The 22,615-nt window shown below is 38.4% G+C and overlaps 1 non-coding gene and 1 pseudogene across 1 annotated transcript; one reads left to right on the top strand and one right to left on the bottom strand.

Annotated features, from left to right (window-relative positions):
• Positions 1-22,615, bottom strand: part of LOC129237183 (uncharacterized) — a 179,600-nt pseudogene that overhangs the window by 11,363 nt on the left and 145,622 nt on the right.
• On the top strand, positions 5,112-5,183 carry Trnag-ucc (transfer RNA glycine (anticodon UCC)). The gene has a single exon. It is a non-coding gene; the product is annotated as a tRNA-Gly (tRNA).

Genomic DNA, 22,615 nt, shown 5'->3' with positions numbered 1-22,615 from the left:
AAGAAAAGCCGCAGCAAAGAAAGTAGTTGAAATTCCAGAAATTGGTAAAATCTCCAAAAGAAAAAAATATAAAAATAAAAATAATGCGACAATTGTCACTTTACATACTCGGCACCAGATCACCAAAACCAATGGTTGTCATTGTGATGAAGCAAAAATAGAAGCCATCAAAGAATGTCCAGTCATCTTCCCAGAGCAGCAACAACCAGGCGCCCGCAGCCAAATAGACGCCCAAGAAACAAACCGCCAAAATGGCATAAAACCATGTTTTGCCGATGAAATTCGTGAAATTCGGTACCTCTGTGAAAAAAGAGAAAAACAAAAAGAAAAAGAGAAAATTAAATAAAAAAAAAAACCAAAAGTGAAAAGTACAGCAACAAATTTAGTGATGCACACTCGTATAGAATACTCAAGTATGCGTGGGCTGTAAAAATGCAAATACAAATACAACAATGGCCAAGACTTACTCGGCATGTATTTGCCCATCACTGAGACGGCCGTCGCAAAGAGGCGACCCCAATCCGCGATGACGGTAAGCGTAAATGGAATGCCGATCAGAGCGAAGCAGATGCAGAAAACACGTCCGCCCGTCGTTACGGGCACTATGTTGCCATAACCTAAAAAAACGAAAAACATTAACATCAACAACGAACAACAACATCAACAACAACAACAAACAAGTCAAGCGACAAGGAGCGCACATTGCATGTAGGAGGGAAATGTTGTGCTGGGGGTAAAATGAAAATGTAGGCACGGCAAGGATGGAATATAAAAATAAAAGGTTTGTGTTATTCTACAAAATTTACTCCTTTTTGAAAGCACATTCCACCGAGTAAACGAATTTTGTGGTTGTTTATTTACAAGTGCGGTTTATTATTTTTGGTAAAAATATGTTTTTTTTTCAGCCGTATTTTCTGAGTGCTGGTGTATTCTGCTGCTTTGGCACTTACCTATTGTCGTTAACACAGTCGATGAGAAGAACACAGCTTGTAAAATGCTCCAGCGCTCATAGGGCTCTGGAAAGTCTTTATCGGCCTCAATGAGAAGACCACCTTCAGCGGCTTCCTGTACAGCCTGTGGGCGATAAGGAGAAGTGATAAAGGAAAGGTACGCATACTGTGTATGTACTGGTGTATGTGTTATATAAGTACTAATATACATTTAGGTCTATGAATAAGTTCGTGCGGTTTTTTTTTGAAATTTGAATTTCGGATCATTCCCATGGCTTTTAAACGTTTGGAAATGGTTGATTGATCAACTCCCAAAGTTTTTGCAACCTCTTCTTGCGTTTGAGCCGGATCTTGATCGAGCAATTCCTCCAATTCGGTATCCATGAACTTTGGCGGCGCGGCCAAAATCACCACTTTTAAAGCGTGCAAACCACTTCTGGCACGTTCGCTCAGCTAGAGCATGCTCACCATAAACTTCCACCAAGATACGATGACTTTCGGCTGCTTTTTTCTTCATATTAAAAAATTCCCCGCAAAAACACATTATTTGGCACGAAATTCGACATTTTCAAGTGTGGTAAAAATATTGTTGTTTACGCTTCAAATAAAAAACTTATACTGACGTTTGTGCCTTACGACAGTAGCTCTCCAATGAATGTTTGGAAATGTGGATCGATGGAATAATAATCAAGTTACGCCATCTGTTGTAAAACAGCACGAACTTATCCATAGTATGTATGTATGTATGCTTTAGATAGGAAAATGAGTGGTGAATTTCAGTAATGAATTTGCATGAAATGCGTTTTGGGTAATGGGTGAGTGAGGACTCCTTTACATCATTACACCCAATTATTCATAGTACAGCCCGCGAAAAAAATTTAAGACCTCAACATTTAGAACAGTTTTGACCAATCCCCTTTTTTAATGTTTGCTATTTTTTTTATATATTGAGTATGAGAATAAGTTTCCGTCCTCTCTTAGCAAAAGCTTCGAATTATTTAAACAATTCAATAATTTATGATAATATGTGAAGTATTTGCCATTGGAAGCTACAAATTTACTCCATCTTACAGGTAGCATACAGATTCCTCTGTCAAAAAATTCGAGTTCTTTTGACTTGATCCATTCATTGAGTCAGTTTGCGATGCTCTCGTAAGAAGTGAACAGCTCTCTAATAAGGGCTGACTGCATTAATCCGAACAGATGGTTATCCGAAGGTGCAATGACTGGGAAATATGGCGAGTGGGGTAAGATTTCCCAATTCAGTCCCTCTAAATATTTCTGGACCGATTTAGCAACGCGTCACCTGGCGTTGTCATGCAGCAAAAGCAGTTTGTCATGCCCACCGTTCCATTCCGGCCGCTTTTCTTTGAGAACTCGATTCAAACGCATTAGCTGCTGTCGGTAACGATCACCAGTGATGGTTCCAGATGATCTGAGGAGTTCATAATAGATGATCCCACCACCCTTCTGATCCCACCAGAGGCACAACATAACCTTTGAAGCATAAATATTTCTTTTCGCTGTCGATGGACCTGGCTCACCTGGCGGGCTCCAACATTTTCGATGCTTAGGGTTATCATAATAGATCCATTTTTTATCGCCAGTGAGAGGCGATTCAGAAAACCTTTTCTTTTCTGGCGTTCAAGAAGCTCTCACACGTCACCAAACGTCACCCAGTGACCTGCTTTCTGGACCATTCCCATCGCGTGCAAACGTGTGCCGACGGTTAATCTGTCAACATATCATCAAGGCTTCGACACGCGTCTTCGTCCAATAATTGTTGTAGTTTAGTGATTTCCATTTCGAATCTTTTCGGTGCCCCTTCGCGATCTTTATTACTCACTTCGAACTTGCCACTTTGGAAGCGTCAAAACCTCTCTTTACAAGTTGTATTTGATGGAGCGAGATTACCGTAAGTATTGATCAATATACGACACGTTTCAGCTACACTTTTCCTTAAAAGGTTCCCGCAAATGATATTTTTCCAGCATGAATGTAGACATTTTTGAAGTCAGATAAAAAATGATCTTTACGCTTCAAACGAATATCAACTGCTGCGATCAAGACCTCACATAGACTTTCAGCTATTAGTCCATAGACGTCGCTATGAGTATTTTTAAACCCTTCCAGATGGCTTGTTTTTTCGTCTGTCATCTGTCAACAATATTCAGTTCATTGTTTGTTAGGTTTCATACAACAATGCATTTTTGTCGCTCTTAAAAATGTCGAATTTCGTGCCTTCAAACTACGATTTGCGGACATCCCTGATTTTCTGTTATCAATTGAAGAAAAACGCTTCTCAAGCCCATCAAATGCTTATAGAACCTTATGGTGGGCATGCTCTAAGTAGAGCACAGTGCTTCAGGTGGTTTGAAAAATTCCGAAGTGGTGAGTTTAGCGTGGAGAAGGAGGACTGTGGCCGGCCACCGAAAAAGTTTGAGGACGCCGAATTGCAAGCATTGTTGGATGAAAATGATTGTCAAATGCAAGAAATGATGGCAGAGCAGTTGGAAGTGTCCCAAAAACCCATTTCCAAACGTTTGAAAGACAAGGGCATGATTTTAAAGGTCGGAAGATAGGTGCCGCAAGAACTGACAATGTGACAATGCACCGCCACATCGAACAAGAGCGACCCGGGAATTGGTGGAGACGTACGATTGGGAACCGCTGGTGCATGCGGCTTACTCACCAGACTTGGCGCCTTCCGATTATCATTTTTTTGCATCGATGGGCCACGCACTTTCCGAGCAGGGCTTCAATTCTCACGAAGAAGCCAAAAAATGGCTCGATGATTGGTTTCCGACCAAAGACGGCCAATTTTTTTGGCGCGGCATCCACAAATTTGAAGATTAAATTTGTAAACATTTTTTGTTAATAAGCGTTTGATATCGAAAAAAAGTCTAATTTCATATGTATATACCTGGTACACCTTCAAATCACCAGAGTGAACCCAAAAATAGTATCAGCAGCGACACCTCTTTTACGGGGCCGGAAACTTATTCATATATTCAATATAAAAGTACGGCGGTTGTTGGAGAAGTCCGTGAAAAAATTAAAACTACTTATTTTGTTTTCGGTAAACCATTTTTATTTTTCGACATTCTCTCCTTTTAGGCTTCACTACATTTCATGCAACACTGTTCTAGTTTATTGACTCTTTCCGAATAATAGGATTTGTCCAAGTCTGAAAAATAGTCAATCACCTCCTCGTTTGAATAAAAATGATTCAAATTGGATGCTGGGTGCTTCTGATTGACTATAGATATCTGCACGTTGGCGGTCACAAAATGGTATAGAAACGGCGCTTTAGTGCTGCTTGAGAACTGCCAGAGTGGTAGTTCAACCATTTCACCTACCTGACTAGGAAACTGAAAAACTAGAAAAATTCTACAAAATCTAATGAACTCAAAAATAACCCGACATCTCAAAATAATTAAATGGGTAAAGTAAAGAGTATTTTGGGAAAACTGCGTACTAAACAAATCACAAGGTGGATTTTTTATATGAGCAATACAAAACCACATTCATGCGGTATAAAAGTTTTCACGACTCAAGTTCCGCTAAAATAACGCCAAATGTTATAGAGTTCAAAGAAAAAAAATTGGTTGAAAGTAAATGGAAACATTTGCACAGCCATCTTACGTTCACGCGTTGAATGTTGTAAAGTTTACTAGCTTCAAAATATAAAAAAATGGCATTTGTTTGGATTTATCACAAGATGAATTCTAGTTACTTAGAATTTTATAAGCCTTAATATCAATAAATAATAAGACGAAATTTGTTTCAAGTATTATCGTAGCCGCGAACTCTTAGTTTGTAAAGTATTGTACATTCCAAAAAGTTGCGTGACCTCTGCGTGAAATTTTGATTTTTGAAATTTAATCAACAAAAGAAATTAGAAGGAAGATACACATACATACATGTATGCGTGTATGTATATATGTACATATTAAATTACATACTCACAAACATATGAAAGTATTCATGCATACGTACAAGTTCTTATCTGCATCGAAAATAATCACAACAGTTAGCATTTGCCGCTTCACTCGGCGACTAAGAATTGGGAAAAGTGCTTAGCTTGACAAAGCTATAGTTTTGTGTGTTCAAGTGTGGCTTAGTGAGAAGCCACAGACGGTGATAGCAACAAACTATATTGCGTTGGTGGTGTAATGGTGAGCATAGTTGCCTTCCAAGCAGTTGATCCGGGTTCGATTCCCGGCCAACGCACAACTACTTTTTAGGCAACTAAATTTAGTTTCAATAACTTTAAATAAAGAGACTATACATACAAGTACGAGTATACATACAGTAGAAATTCGACTCTTGCATGCCTCTTTACTAGTGACACAATGTTTTTTTTTAATTCCGTACTCAGTACTTGTCACATTAGCATATTTTTACCTGAATACTTGAACATTTTTTTGCCTTTCTTGCGCTGTATTTTTGAGAATAAAGCTCGGGGAAGTACTGTCGATGTCATTCTGGTAATGACATTTTTTGAATTGAAGCAGCGAAGTGCTGTCTAATTTATTTCTTGACGAAATGACAGAGAGAAAAATTACGCCGCTCATAATTAAAGAAAAACCCGAACAAATGAATTCATTAGCCAAAAATTTTCACGTGCATGGCGCAACAATAACGCGAAGTAAAAAAAAAAAAAAGAGGTTGTCTGTAAAGTCGGTTTACTGACGATAGTTTAACGTGATAACGTCATAGGAAAATACTAATTGAATGGTTGCATTTTTCAAAAGAAAATTTTAATTTTATTTGTTTGATAGATATTTTTTATGGATATAGAGAATGAGTTAACATTAACATAACATAATATACTTTAACATAACATAACATAACATAACATAGCATAACATAACATAACATAACATAACATAACATAACATAACATAACATAACATAACATAACATAACATAACATAACATAACATAACATAACATAACATAACATAACATAACATAACATAACATAACATAACATAACATAACATAACATAACATAACATAACATAACATAACATAACATAACATAACATAACATAACATAACATAACATAACATAACATAACATAACATAACATAACATAACATAACATAACATAACATAACATAACATAACATAACATAACATAACATAACATAACATAACATAACATAACATAACATAACATAACATAACATAACATAACATAACATAACATAACATAACATAACATAACATAACATAACATAACATAACATAACATAACATAACATAACATAACATAACATAACATAACATAACATAACATAACATAACATAACATAACATAACATAACATAACATAACATAACATAACATAACATAACATAACATAACATAACATAACATAATATAACATAACATAACATAACATAACATAGCATAACATAACATAACATAACATAACATAACATAACATAACATAACATAACATAACATAACATAACATAACATAACATAACATAACATAACATAACATAACATAACATAACATAACATAACATAACATAACATAACGTAACATAACATAACATAACATAACATAACATAACATAACATAACATAACATAACATAACATAACATAACATAACATAACATAACATAACATAACATAACATAACATAACATAACATAACATAACATAACATAACATAACATAACATAACATAACATAACATAACATAACATAACATAACATAACATAACATAACATAACATAACATAACATAACATAACATAACATAACATAACATAACATAACATAACATAACATAACATAACATAACATAACATAACATAACATAACATAACATAACATAACATAACATAACATAACATAACATAACGTATCATAACATAACATAACATGCTGTTCAAGCAAGGTAACGACGCATGAGCAAGATAACGACGCATTTTTTGGTGCGTGCAGCTGGCTACATAGAATTATAAGACGTTATCACGTCAAAAAATAATAATAACATTAAAACAACAGGTATTATTAACAAACTTGGTTTTATTTTATATTCTTCAAGTAAATCAAATTAATAATAATCAATAAGAAGGCATATTCAAATACAAATAAGTGAATTTATATATGTACATATGCGCATATACATACACATATACGCTCACTTAAGTAGGAGAGAGCAAGATGTCGAACGTTGCCGTTCGTTTGCTTTGTTTGCTTTGTCGTTCGTTCCGCGCTTTCGCTTGCAGTTCATTCAAGGTAACGGCAATGAGCAAGGTAACGACATATGAGCAAGGTAAGGGCAATGAGCAAGGTAACACTAATGAGCAAGGTAACGACACATTTTTTCGTGCGTGCAGCCTGTTAAATCGAATTATAAGACGTTATCACGTCAAAAAATTAACAGTTCATAAAGAAGGTTGTTGCGCTATCTGAGTCCGATCCAGGTGAAAGCAATGCTCTTAAGATTTCTGAGTTTTCAAAAATGGAAAATGCGCTGTTCAATCGGTTTTTGGATCAAAGAGCCAAAAACTTACGAATTACCAGTGATTTGCTAAAAGAGAAATCCGAGTTATTACATGAAAAAGCCTGGTTGACTTCCATGTCAAATTTTAAAAAGAGGCATGGAATACGATGACTAAGAATTTGCGGAGATAATTTATCAAATAAGAGGGATTCCCTCAACCCATTTTTGGACAAATTTAACAAAACAGTTATGGATTGAAGTTTGTTTGTTTTGCTGTTGTTGTTTTTGGTACCTAAGGAGGGGAATTTGATGCTCATGCAATGAAGTAATTCAGTGTGCATTCAACGAGTTTTGAGGGATATTTTCTTTCCCGGATGGAGAATGAAATAGGTTCTGGAGCCGAATGGTACTTAACCGAGAGTAGCAGCTATCAGGAAGCAGGGAGGAATGGCAAGTGTTTCTCAAAGGGAAATGTTTGCCATTCTGAAAGTGGCATAATGGATAATTGAAAGGAGATGGAGCGGGAAACAGATTGGAGTTTTCAGTGACAGTCAGGCTGCACTAAAGGCTCTGGATAACGCAAAGCAAACTTGAAAGATTTTTCATGAATGAAGATGAAATAAGCTTGGACTTATATGGGTTCTGGGACACTCCGCTCTTCGAGGAAACGAAATTGACGATAAATTGGCCAACCGTGGATCAGCGGTTTCCCCACAAGGGTCAGAACCTAATCTGAATCAGTTCTGCAGGAATCATGAATTGGATCAGCGGTTATGTGTGCAATCTACATAACGAGCGATGGTCCGGTCTACGATGCGACAGAGCTACAAAGTGCGAACAGAAAACTGTCGAACTTGCTTCTAAAAATTGGTAGAAAAGACGTTGGGTTGATGATCGGTTTTATTACAGGACATAACCCATGTGAGTCTGCATATGACCACCATTGGAATCAGTGAGGACCCAATTTGCCTATCTTGCTTAGAGGATTTGGATAGAACTGAACATTTTCTCTATGAGTGCCCTGTATTTGCTAGAGCAGGGCTGCGAAATTTGGGTTCCGACGTCATGAGAATGAGTAAAATTCATTCTCTTAAATTGGAGGATATTTTCATATTTGCCAAAGAATCTGGAAAATGCTCACAGGCCTAACTATTTCTTTTGCTCTATTCTATCCTATATTTTTCCTTCTGTTATTTCTCTCCTTTCCTCCTTGACTATCTAGCCCCTTTCCAGATTAAATATAATAGGCTTTTTAACCTGAGTGTTTTAGGAATTACCAAATCTCTCGGTGCTTCTTGGCTCGGCTTTTAAAATTTCATTTTAATTTCAGTTTGCAAAAGAGCAGATATGCAATGCCGATGAGTCTGACTTATTTTGGAAGCTCTTAACCGATAAAACTTTTGTGCGCTCAAGAGAAACCTTAGCTCAGGGGCATACCATCAGTAAGGAGAGAATAACGTTTCTTGCTTGTGCAAATCCTACTGAAAATCATAAAGTAAAAATATGGGTTATTGGATCTTCACTGCAATAGGTGTTTTTAGGTGGGGGTCCCAAATCCTGCGCACAACCAGAATACTGGGTTGCATCGCCTTCTAATTTTAGTACGCTCTCGAACGGATGATTGGAAGCTATCCATAAGATACTTGTGCGGAGCCCGGAACTTGTAAGCTGATTGGACCGTATGCAGAAGAATCGTTTTGGCCATTCCCAAGTGAATGGCGATCAGCGACTTTTCCCACTTGCGTGGGTTTCTGCACATGGAACCATCCTCCGTCATAATAACAAGCGATGCCAGTTTGGAGATAAACCGACGAATTCCATTTGCTAATAGGTTTTATTATGGTCTTAGTAAGTAAATTTGTAGCTCGCCCGACAAAATTAACACTCTATCCGTTGCCCGTTCTCACACCATAGGGCGCTGGAGCATGGGTTGTATTTGCAGACTAATGCAGCATTTCTTGGGGTATTCAAGAGAAAGATACTTCTGTCCTCTTCGTGTTGCCAATAAGTACTACGACCGAATGAACCACAAAGTGAAGCACATCAATTTTCAGCGCTTGCGCTGGCTTGGCCACGTCGAGCTTATGGATGCAGAAGCTCCAGCAAAGAAGGTGTTAAGTTAGAGGACAACGACGTAGGGGAACGCCAATAAAAGGACCAAGTCGAGGGAACCGTATCATCGCTTGGTGTAATAAATTGGAGCAGATGTGCGCAACGCATAGACGGCCTTAATCCGGTAACGGCATGTGACCCCTTGTGAAGAAAGTAAGTACGGGTTAATGGGATATCGGTGAATCTGCGTTCATTAAATTCTTTTACTGAAATGCCTGTTGTATACCAAGGAAATAAAAGCGCTTGAGTGATCTTAGCTTTATTTGAAGAACATTTGTTCCAGTAGTATGTTAATTTTTTGATAAAACAAAGAACCCTATTTTAATCAAAAATTGCTTAAATAAATAAGTAAAAGACTTCCTTCGTGCGCAAAATCTTCTTCTTGTTGATAATGCTCTATGGCATCCCAAAGAAGGCGAGTTAAAGAGCTACGATAGCCAAATATCGGTAATGTGGTTTCCTGCAAACTGTACGATTCTAGTACAACCCATGGTTCAAAACGTTAAGAGACTTACTAAATCGAACTACAAAAAAACGTTTTAAGTCACATTGTTGCTCGTGGAGAAACTATCGATGAGCCGCTGCGAAATATAGATATGAAAAATGCAATATGCTTTTTAGCTCGTGGATGGGTTGCTATTATTGCAACTTCAATTCAATTATCGTTTCAAAAATTGTTTGAAAAGAAGTCTGACTGGGATTGTGCCGCTATAATCCCTCTTTCGGAGTTACGATTACAAATAGCTGATGATGCATCCTATATGCAATTCATTGCAACTTAGCTTCGCAAAGTAGAAACATTGCTGCAAGTCTCTCAATCTGAAATCGAGCAATGGATTGTTGAACCTCATTCGGCACCCACAGCTTTGAATGAAAAATGCTGCCATGAAGACGACGAAACAGTCGGTGAAGGAACTAACGACGTGATGCTAAATACGAATAAATTACATCGGAGGAGGCAATATCAGCATTCAATAAACGAGTATGCCTGGACTGTGCAGAGCAAAACCATGCTTGCTTAAACGATGCTCTGACGCTGCAGAGGCTCAGAAGCAGTGTGGTATTGAGCAAGCGAGTGCGTACAAAAGCGCGCAGTGTATTTAAAGTGTATATAATTAATGTAATAAAAACAAATAAATTTGGATTGTTATCAGTAAAACAACTATTTTAATTTGCATGGAAAAAAACCTTATCACTTGTTTTTGATGGCGCCATCTTTTCAATGAGTTTATGCGTTGGAATTTACATTCCTCACTGACTTCCAGTAAAAGCTTGGCGACATTCAGTACAGTAGAAGCGAAGTTATTGCGTGTAAAGTGTCGGTATGTTTATGTCATCGGTACAAAAATGAGTTTCGAACAAAGAGTTAATATCAAATTTTGTTTTAAAATCGGTAAAACTTTTACCGAAACATTTGAATTGATGAAAAAAGTGTATGGCAATGAGTGTCTATCTCGTGCCAGAGTTCACGAGTGGTTTACACGATTCTGAGATGGTTGTGAGGTTATAAACGACAATGAACAAAATCAGTAATCACCGAAAACTCCATCGAAATTGTTCGTAAATTTATCAAAAATGAACTGAAATTATCGTTAAAATTCATGGAATCGGAGTTGAATATCTCCAAAACATCGACTTATCGCATTTTTGCTGATCGTTTGGGCTTACGAAAGGTCTGTGAATGTTTCATTCCGCACAACCTAACTGAGGAACACAAATGCTCAGAATGCAACATTCGAAAGACCTCATTAAAGAGGCGAGAAAATACGAGAACTTCCTTTACAACATTGTAACTGGTGATGAAACATAGTGTTCCCAACATGAACCTGAAACTAAGCGTGGAAATGCCGAATGGAAGGCCTCAGACGAGCCACCGCCCAAAAATCGCGTTTGGAGAAGTCAAAAATCAAGCCGATGCTCATTTGTTTTTAAGATTCCACGGGAATTGTCCACAAGAAGTTCGTGCCAATTTTCTATCTTGGCGTTTTGAAGCATTTTTTGCATTGAATTCGTCAAATTCGCCCTGAATACCGCGAAGGAGGAAGCTGACGCTTATTGCATGACAAGGCACCATCTCATCGATCGACTCTTGTTACTGACTTTTTGACTAGAAATTGCATTTTAACCATCAATCAGTCATCGTATTTACCTAAAGTGGCTCCCTGTGGCTTTCACCTATTCGGAAAATTGCATTTGGTCATGAAAGGAAAACGTTTTGCGTCCGTAGAGGCCATCCAAAAGGCTTGCACCGATATCCTGAAGGTCAATGACCTGATACACTCTTTCGAAAAGCTTTTAGATCGCGGCAAACAGTGTATTGATGGCAGAAGGGACTATTTGGAATACATAAACTTGAAGTTATCAGAACAAAGCTCCTGTCGTTTCTATTTTAGTTTAGCCTTGTTTAGTTTGGACTTCACCTTTTATATGTATGTATATTTAGCTCAAATGTGTTTTCTTAATAAATCTTACTTAAGATATTTTCTTTGCGACTTACCACCTCATATTTGGCTAATTCTTTCGCTATTAGCTCATCGAGATTTAGCACATCTGTATTATTTAAAATGGTGGTGATGAACTTTTCGCGATGTGTCTTCACAACGGCTTTCAAATACTCCAAACGTTCCAGTTCCGCGGGACGTTCCAGCTGACGGAAGACCTGCAATTGCCAGAAACATAAACAAAAATGAAGAAAAGACATTAAACTTTAATGTTTATACAAAAATTTTAAGTGAAGGCAAAGGCTTCGCGCTCTATTCTCGGACATTTATTTATAGCTGCCCGCTCGCAAGGGAAAATGTTAAAAGAAGATATGTGTGTGCGAGTGCACGCCAAGAAAAATCAAGCATTTCTCCGCGTCATCCACTCCATCCAATTTAAAATATTCCCTTGCGGTCTGTTGTTTATCTTGAGCCGCTTATGGACAGCCTGTTTAGCGAAAGTAGACAGCTGATTGCTGCGAGACAGAAGGTGGGCGCATTCTCAGTGTAAGGAGTCTATTTTGTGCCTGAATGATTTTTCGCGAATTTGATGGACTACTCAATTATTTGAGATAACAAAAACGTACGCTACAACTTTTGGCAACATCTCGTATGCGATGTGCTCTTTGTGCGCCACATCTCCTATGTGATTTTATAAAATTGTAAATATTTATATATGTGGATATGTTCAAACGGTTGGTGGGCTATTAAGCGGTTTTTTTTTAATTGCCTGAAAGCGCAGCAGAAAGCGTGCGACTAAATACAGGGGCGCCAACGAGCAACATACTGCAGCAACTCAAAATTAATTGTGCCAACAACTGCAGAAAAGATATCGAAGGAGGATGAAGGAGGAGCTTTTCCGAATTTTCTGAAAAAATCCACTTTTGAGATGTGGGATCAAATGAATTGATGAATTTGTTAGAACGCTAATAAAGAAGGAAAAAATTGAGGAGAGGATTAGGAAAGCAACAGTTGCCTTGTAGGGATGCAGGGGCGCTATTGGTACAAGATGGCGCCTCTCGTTTAAAGTTACATTCTGGCTGTATAGCACAATTTTAAATCCAGTCCATAGTTCTCGCCTGGTAGGATTCACTGGACAGAGGGACGTCGGTTAAGAACCGGCAGAGACTTCAGTAGTCTACCCTTATTGGTATCAGTAGGTCACCTCGGACCACTCTCACACTAGCCGTTAAGGTAATACCGAGTGTGATACCCATGGACATCGCAGGAAAAACAGGCGTTTCCCACAACCAGATTGAAGTGCCAAACACTAGAATCTAGACATAAGCTACCTTAGCATTTTTAGAAACTATGAGCTTATCTCCGTGGTGACTGATCATTGTACACCCTCGCTTGGTCTGAGCGAAATATTTTCCCCTTCACACTTGCTCGAGGGAAGAGTAGGCGGGGTGCACAATTTGGAGACAAAGCAAGCCTCTCCACGGATGCCTTGAAATTGGATGGAAGGGTTGGTGGGGGGCAGTATTTGGAGACAGAGCGCCACGGATGTCTTGAAATCGGACGGAAGGGTTGCTGGCAAAATATTCAAGGAGCTTCTCAGTGAGCGCAAATTCAGACTATCGGACTAGGGCAGTGTTTTGCAAGCGGAGTTAGCCGCTATCAAAGAAATAATTATTGGTTGCAGGAAACCCTCAAGGTTGTTGCCCTGCGTATTGAGAGATTTGAGGTTCTCTTAAGTACCTTTAGCCTTTTCCTGGAAAGGTGAGCTTCGCGACAACTCAGCGGGCATTGGATAAGTACATAAACGGGCAAAAGTCGCTCGGTATTGGCATACATGTTTTTGCTATGGGTGTTCATATGTCATAGCTTCATTCATTATTCAATGAAAATTGAAGCTAAAATAGCCTGATCGGGTCCAAAGGCCGTATACTTTCATATTAGAAGTGAGTAAAAATGAAAATTTTAACACAGAAGCGAACGCCCGTTAGGAGTAGGTTGCCTCTTTCTGGGGACACTAAGTAAAGACAGTGGAACTCCTTCAGAAATATCTTTTTACAACCATGCGGACTATTAGGAAGAGCTCAAAGAAAAGCTTGTATGATTTATGAACCAAGTCGACTATTCGTCTTATAAGCCTGGGGCGAAATATTATCTTTGTACTGCTAACAATGTGGCGCTTCGGGCTACTTCTACTTCACCGCTTAACGCATTATTGAATGTGGTGCCCGTGGACAATATAGGCAAGATTGCCATTGCACGCACCGAAATCATCTTTAGGTATTTGGGTCACAAGCTAGACTTAAGCAAGACTTTGAGTTCAACTCCGTGGTGATTGATCAATGCACGACCTCACTGGGTCTCACCGGTACCTTTTTCATTCATATTACGTCAAGGGAGGAGTGGACGGGGTGCAGAATTTGGAGACAGGGTATGACAAACATGCTCATATATAGCTGGAAGTTGGACGGAAGAGTTAGTGGAAGAGTAGCTTGCGACGAGCTCCTCATTAAGCTCAAATTTAGTCTATCGCACCACTGCAATGTCTTCCAAGTGGTAGTCGCAATCAAAGAAGCAGTGAAGGAGGTAAACATTTACTCCAACAACAAAGCGGTAATGAGGACTCTCGGATTTTTGTTGGTGCGTTCGAAATTTGGGGAATACTTGACTTCTCCTTGACTGCATCCGAATGCTACGATATTAGGCTCATTTGAGTTTCTGGTCACAGTGGCATAACGAAAAACTGCTGGGTTCACAAGTTAGTTAGACCCTCGAGATGGTTTTGCCATGAAATGAGAGGATTGAGGTACCCTTGAAAATCTGTGCTCTGCTCCTGGAAAGCTGGCCCTCTCGTCAAATCAGTAAACGCTGGGCGAGTGCGCAAATGTGCAAAGTCGGGAGATCCTTCTGCCCACGAGTATATCGTAATGCGTTTGAAAGAACTTATAAGGCTAAAAAAGATGCAGCTCTTGAGTTTTGCGGGAATCCCTATCGGACATTGTGCATTAGGTATCCATGCGGTGAAATTTGGGATTGCTTCAAGTCCTTTCTGCAGCAGCTGTCTGGAGGATAAGGGGGAATCATCTCAGCACCTTCTTCTCAGCTGCCTTGCTCTCGTCGGGCTAAGATTTATACATCTTAGCTTTCACTCTTTTGCTACACATGCGGATATAGCAGGTTTAGATATCACACGCCTGGTGCCCTAGCCAGTAGAATGGGTAAACCTCACAATAACTTCTGCAGGAGCTGTGGAGATGAAGAAAAAATTGAGTCGTAGAATACCTTCTCTGTGAGTGTCCTGCACTTCAAAGAAGCCGTGCGAAATATTTTGGCGATTATTTGTTTGAAGACCTGATAAATTTGTGAGATGCCTCTATGGAGGACTAGGTACCATCTTAAAAAGATCCAAGTGGTTTAAGCAACTTAGTTAGGTGATTTAAATGCAGTTGTCGCAATAGGCCTAAGCGCCCCGGAGTGTTTTGTCTGAGACAAGCAACCTGGTTAACCTAATCTAACCTCGAGTCAATCAAAGGAGAAAAAATGCTCCTTTTATTGCCGTTAGAGGGATGAAATTGGAAAGATCAAAGTTGCGTTAAAAGAGTGAAGTAGGAACATGGAAGTATGGGTATTCTTATCCAACAAACAGGATTGATGGAGAGCAGTGAGAACCTTCTCTAATACAGCCCAGGGTTCTATAAGATTAACGACTACGCATAAAATGTTAGGTAATTTTTGTTTTTAACATCAATACATTTTTTCAAAATGCACTCCGTTCAAAATTTATTGTCAAAGAGCGGCATACAGGTATGACTATTCAAAGTGAAATAATATCAGTTGATATGAATAAGCTGCTAAATTTTATATGATAAATTGAGAGATACAATTTACGGGCAAATTTTAAGGGGACAGATACCTGTAAAATTTCGAAAAAAAAAAAATGTTTTTTCATAAAATGTTAATATAATCCTTTAAGAATATGTGAAAAAAATTTTAGAATGTAAATTTAAGTATTTCTTATATTATAGATCGTCAACCGTGACGACTCTATTATTTGCGTTCGAGCGCTGGGAGAGGAATTTTCATGTATTCAAACTTTAGACGCGTTTTTCTCAAAACTATTTTTTCGAATTGGCGTCACCGACAACTCGAAAAGTTATTAACCGATCTCCCTGAAATTTTGCACATATCTTTTTTATGATATTAGTGTGAATACAAGTTTTCGACAATTTTTCTAAAAAATAATTTTTTTCGAAGCAAAAATAGAAGGAAAGTTCGCCACAAAAATTCATTTTTTTTAAGCATTTTATTCCGCGAATTTTTTTTTTCCATTTATTTCATATAGAAATCATGACATTAGTAAACAAAAAAATTTTTGGTTTTTTGTATAGTAACCTACAATGCCCGCCGATTGAGAAGCTCCGCTGTGACCTTCCTGGAAGAACTGAGTGTACATCTGCCATTTTAAATGATTAAAAGAAAAAAAAAAATTATATTATTTTATAAATAAACTGTATGCCAATTTTGGGGGAAAAAATATATAGACTTCTTCATTTTAAATAATTTTAATGAAAATCAGGGAAAATATGGCAGCTTACAGGTATCCGCTTAAATGGGAGCTAAGTTGTGAAAATCAACGAAAAATTGATGTTATCCGAGAAAGTAATATTGCAAGAGTTATTTGCAAAACCGAGCCTGAGACTTGTGAAAATTTTTTCATATGGCCGTCCGCTGCCAAGCTGGTCGAACAACCACTTAACTGAAATTGTTCTGAATTAGAAATCAAAACTTTTCGCTGCCTATTTAATTCGGACTAATAATAGTTTGAAATTATGTTTTCTTGACTCGTGAAAACAAATAAAGAAATAATGATTACTTTTTATTGCATTTGGTAACAGTAATTTGTTCAATGGCTCCCCCTGTTCACGTGAGTATATACAGTACCTGGTCATTGAATTATGACCGATGGCATTTTTTCTGAAAACTTCAAATATCAGGTAAAATTTTCAATCTAATTTGGGGTTTTCCAAATAAAAAAGGGTATTAAGGGGGTTTTAACCAGTTCTTAGATGTTTTTAAGAATTTCGGGTCTATTGGCATCCGAAGATTACAAAAGGATCAGTTTTTTTGCTTATAAGTGAAAAGTTAAGTGTGCAAGTGCCAGTGCGAATTAATTCGATCTTATGTGAGGAGCACAAAAAAACTAATTGAGATCGTCTGAAAAGTGAAAGAATTGAATAGTAAATATTCATAAATCTAAAATATAACAACAGTAATTACAAAATATACATATCTTTTGAATTTGCCACGTGGATTATTCGTTTTTTTTTTCAATTTAACCAGTTTTTTTTTTTTAAATGGGCCGAAAGTCGGATTTGACATCGGGACAAAAGCAACAAATTGCAATTCTTTTGAAAGCCAAGAATCTTAGCTATGCAGACATAGCAAGAAACGTTGGAATATCCAAGGCGTCTGTGGTATATGTTGCCAAAAAATTAAAAAAATACCAACAACGTTTTAGCGGTAACTTCAAACAATCGCCAAAATTGTCGCCGAGAACGCATCACCTCAATCAGGCAGGATAGCAAAATCGTCCAAACAGTTCTCTGAAACAGAAATGAGGAGAGGTTCAGAAATCTGAAGTAAATATTTCGGAAAAAACATTACGACGACGCTTATACGAAAATGGATTTTTTTGCAGACGACCAGCAAAAAAGCCAAAACTGACACCCTGTATGCGAAATCGGCGGAAACTTTGGGCAAAACTTCACAGAGGCTTCGCGGCGGTATATTGAAAAAAAGTAAGTTTAAGAAAAACATTTTTTTCCTTTTTCAAATAGCAGTAATAAGAAGAGGTGAATATTCACACTTTTTTGTGGTTGTGATTTTCTTCTTACAGATCATCTTCAGCGATGAATGCCGATTGGAAGCGGTCACAAAAACAGAAAATTTCGTTCGCAGAAGAACCAGAGAACGATATTCTGAAGATTGTGTGCTTCCAAGGGTCAAACACACCCGCAGTGTTATGATTTGGGGCTGTTTAACCTCAGAGGGACCAAGTCCGCTACATTTTGTTGAGGGAACAATGCACTCTGTCCAGTACGTGGAGGTGCTGGAAAACGTTTTGATGCCATATTTAGAGATCCTGAAGTGTCCGAGAGACGAATACACCTTTATGCAAGATGAAGCTCTATGTCACACATCCAGGATGAGCATGAATTGCCTGAACTCAATGGAAATAATGGTTTTGCCATGGCTTGGCAATTCACCGGACCTTAACCCCATCGAAAATTGTTGGGCATACCTCAAATTGGCCGTATACCAGCGGAATAATACCACAATACAACAGCTTAAGGAAAACATCGAAGATGTTTGGTATAATGACCAAAATCTCAAGACGAAGATAACGCAGAGCGTAGCCAGTATGCCTCAACGAATTGCGGTCGTCTTAACAGCGAGGGGAGGAGCCACGAACTATTAGTTTAGAAGAAGCTTTTAATAAAAACAAATATGGAAACTTTTTTAAATGCTTTAAAACCGTTTGCTTTTTATTCACTCTCAAAGCCATAAATATGTAATTTGTGTGTGTATTTGTGTGATATGCTCACATGAGCGCATACCCGTATTTATGTTAACGGCTTTGTGCTTGATTTTGGCAGTAATTTTGTGGGCAATTTTGGTAATTAATTTTGATTATATCGAGAACACAATCAACTTTATTGGCGCGCAGGTAATTATTATTAGGCTGTGCGATTAGTAAACAATTAGGATAGACTCTCTCTATCCAAGGAAAGTGGATGAAAACACGTGTAGAATCATTAAAATATTTTCAAAGTCTGACATTTTTAATTATTTTCTCAGTTTTAAAGTTATATTTATGCATCTTCGTGGTGGCTCGTTTAATAGCAAATTTATCTTTTGGTTAGTCTTAAATTTCGCTCATATAATAAAATAATAAATGCATACCAAGCAAGTTTTCAAAAACAAAAAAAATTTTGATTTTATTTAAAATTTGGCATTAATTGTACTTATATTAACAATACAGTTGGGTAAAAATTGCAGCAGCTATGTAAAGGTGAGCACATCGTGAAATACATTAAGTCCCAAATACTGCGATGGTTGGGTGATATTACGCGCATGAGAGATGACCGCCCCCAGAAATCAATCGTGTCATATAGACCCGTAGCGCCTAAAGCACAGGGACGCCCAGTATTAACATGGTTTGAACAAGTTCTAATGGACCTGACGATACTGGATGTTAGAAACTGGAGAACTGTTACCGATGATCGAGATGCATGGAAACGACTCGTGCACAAACCTAAAGCTCACCCCAAGCTGTAAAGCTGCACGATGATGATGACGATGATGGTTGAGAAAGTTATGCTTATTTTTCAACTTAAATTTGCTAAATTTCATAACTGATTTTATATGGAAGGTAAAACAGTGCAATTCCTCTCGTTTCCAATTTTAATATCGAAGAGTTAGAGACAACGCTTTTGAAACGTAAAAATTTCATTAGAAAGGAGAAAATATTTTGGAGTCGAGATACAAAATATTCTATAAGATTTCATTAAAAACTTAAAAATGCATTAATTTATAATAGAATTCAAAGGCTCCCAAAAGCCAGTGGGGTGATCAGATTCGAGGTACTTTTTCCAATAGGTTTTTTTTTTGCCAGATCACGCGTGACTTCTGTCAAACTAAATACATACTTTTTTTCAGTATTCATTGACATTTTATTATGGAAAGACTTACGCCTCAACCACGTTTACAAATCGTACAATTGTAAAGGGTTTTTAAACCAACTGAACAACCGGTGTCTTACACTGGCATCGGAAGTCAAGGGGGGTCTCAAGTCACGTGTCGTACTTTGGATGTACAACTTAGTGGTTCTGTCAATTTTGATGTATGGTTGCCTAGTTTGATGGGTAGCTCTTCAGAAACGCTACAACACCACTAAACTAGAGAGATTGCAGGGAACTGCATGTGTGGGCATCCTGTAGCACATAGTAGCATCTTGAAGCAGATCTCCCGTTCTTTCTCTGTACTTCGCACTGATCTCTCCATCCGCAAACTGGGTTTTGAGGGTTGTGCTAGGGCTATCTTTCCGAGCAGGCAGAATTGGAAAGAGGGGAGAGTCGCCACGGATATAGGTACCTCGGTTTTCACTGACGGATCCAAGATGGAATCTGGAGTGAGACCGGGGGTTTTCTCTCAATCAGGCAGCATTTCCGTCTCCTTTAAACTGCCGGAAACGAGAGCGTTTTTCAAGCAGAGGTCTTCGCGATCCTGCAAGCATGCAAAATGCTTCGGGATCGCTGTTGGGAGGGAGACATTAATATTTTTTCCTATAGTCAAGCTGCGATCAAGGCTCTGTCGCCGCTGTATTGCGGCTCTCTTCTGGTGAATTCCTGTAAAGAGGAACTCAAACGTCTTGAACGTGCAGGAAACATTTCCTTATCTAGGTTCGTGGGCATAGGAAAATAGAGGGAAATGAAGCTGCCGACGAGCTTGCTAGGAAGGTCAACAGAACTGGTTTCAGCTGTTCTCCTCTCAGACATCGGTGTCGCCTTGACTGTTGGTAAAGGGAAACTACACAATTTCTTTCTAAAAACAGCGAAAGACAGATGGAGGTCTGTCTCATTTCATTTCATTTATTGCCCAAAATCATTTTAACATAGGAGTTTACAAAGTTGTGATAAAATTAGATTATTTAGCATTATCCTAACATACATTTGTATTTATCTAGGAGTTTAAAACTTATTTTTCTTTTGATTATACAATAGGTTATCATTATTATTTGGCGTAGAGGTTACCGTGATCATGGTGGTCTGTCTCATCGTGTGCTTTTTCGAAAACACTATGGCATCAATGCGATATAAACAGAACGCTTAAGGTGATGGGAATCCCCCGCCATTGAATTTCCAAACTCATTGCGGTGTTCACTGGTCGCTGGGTGATCGGTACTCATGCGGAGAAGCTTGGAATTCTGTACAACCCCTATTGCAGAAGCTGTGCGGATCCTGCAGACAAAGAGACTGTGGAACACTTTCTCTGCAAATGTCCGGCTCTGGCGGCTAGGCGCTTGAGATTCCTTAGCGCGCTCTTTGGGCATGACTTGAAGAAATTCTCCAGCCTACATCCCTTTGCTCTCCTCCACTACATCAACACCACTGGATGGCTGTAGAAGGTTTTCTCTCCCCAAAGAAAAAAGTCACAGGGTATTAAAACACAAGATCTCGGTGGCCAATTGTGATCACCTCTTCGAGAGATAACACAGTCCGAAAACTTTTCCCGTAAAAGATCAATGGGTTCGTTGCTTGTGTGGCACGTAGCGCCGTCTGGTTGAAAATAAACGTTGTCCAGATCAATACCATCCAATTCCGGCCATAAAAAATCGTTAATCATCTCTCGATAGCGCAGTCTATTCACCTGTAACACCTGTTATTGGAAAACCCTTATTACGAAAATCGAGGCTCTGTGAAAAGTGTTTATCTCGCCCTCAAGCCAACTTATGGTGTTCAGCGATGAGGCCCATTTTTGACTTAATGGCTACGTCAATTAGCAAAAATTGCCGTATTTGTGCTGAAGATCGACTTGAATCCATTCAAGACCCAAACAACTGCCATTAAATCCATTGAAAGGAACCGTATGGTGCGGCCTGTGGGCTGGAATCATCGGCCCGTATTTCTTCAAAGACGAGGCTGGCGCCAAAGTAAAAGTGAATGGCGAACGTTATCGCGTCATCACAATTGACTCTTCAGATGTCGTAAACCGTAAGCCCGTTATCTCCACAATATTTGGTTCCAACAAGACGGTGGACAGCCCTACTTGTCATACAACCCGTGAAACAATAGATTTACTGTGTCGTCGCTTCGGTGATCAATTGACTCAGCATTCTCGTCTCGGACCAGTGGATTGGCCGCTAAGAAAGTGTGATACCTCACCTTTGGACTTTTATTTGGGGGGATATGTAGAGTCTAAATATTTTGTGGATAAACCAGCTTCGATTGAGACATTGTAAGCTGACGTTACTAAAGTTGTTCACGAGATACCGACCGAAGTCCTCCAGCGAGTCCTGAGTTATTCAAAGTTGGTGTTTACGGATGGCTTCATTACGGCGCAGTTGCGGCTAGCATTTTAAAAAATAAATGCAATGAATTGTTCTGCACAAAAATAACGTTGCCGACCAGTTTTCCCAATCCATTTTTCCCAAAACTTTTTTCCCAATGCTTACTTTTCCCAAAGGCAAATGTTCCCAAATTTTTTCATCCAAACTGTTTTTCCCAAGACTTTTTTCCCAAAAGTCATTTTTCCCAAAACTTTTGTTCCCAATAAAATAAATTCTTTAGAGGAGTTCTACGCAAAAATACGGTAGATTGCGTAGCCGGAGTTGGACTGATGAGGGTTATTTTTTTGAAGCGCGGCCGAAGGCCGCCCACGCGAAAAGGAGTTCTACGCAAAAATACGCTTTGGGAAAAATAGGATTTTAATTGAGTTGGGAAAAATGGTTTTGGGAAAATTGGTTTGGGAGTTATTTTATTGGGAAGAAAAATGACTTTTGGGAAAAATGGATTGGGAAAAGTGTACGGTAATCCAAAAATAATAAAGATTGTGCAATCTATTTGAGTTATCGTTGTTTT

The sequence above is a fragment of the Anastrepha obliqua genome, chromosome 2 (assembly GCF_027943255.1).
Source record: "Anastrepha obliqua isolate idAnaObli1 chromosome 2, idAnaObli1_1.0, whole genome shotgun sequence".
In the NCBI taxonomy this organism is placed as follows: domain Eukaryota; kingdom Metazoa; phylum Arthropoda; class Insecta; order Diptera; family Tephritidae; genus Anastrepha; species Anastrepha obliqua.
The sequence above is the reverse complement of the archived record's forward strand: the minus strand, read 5'-3'. Positions and strand labels throughout refer to the sequence as shown.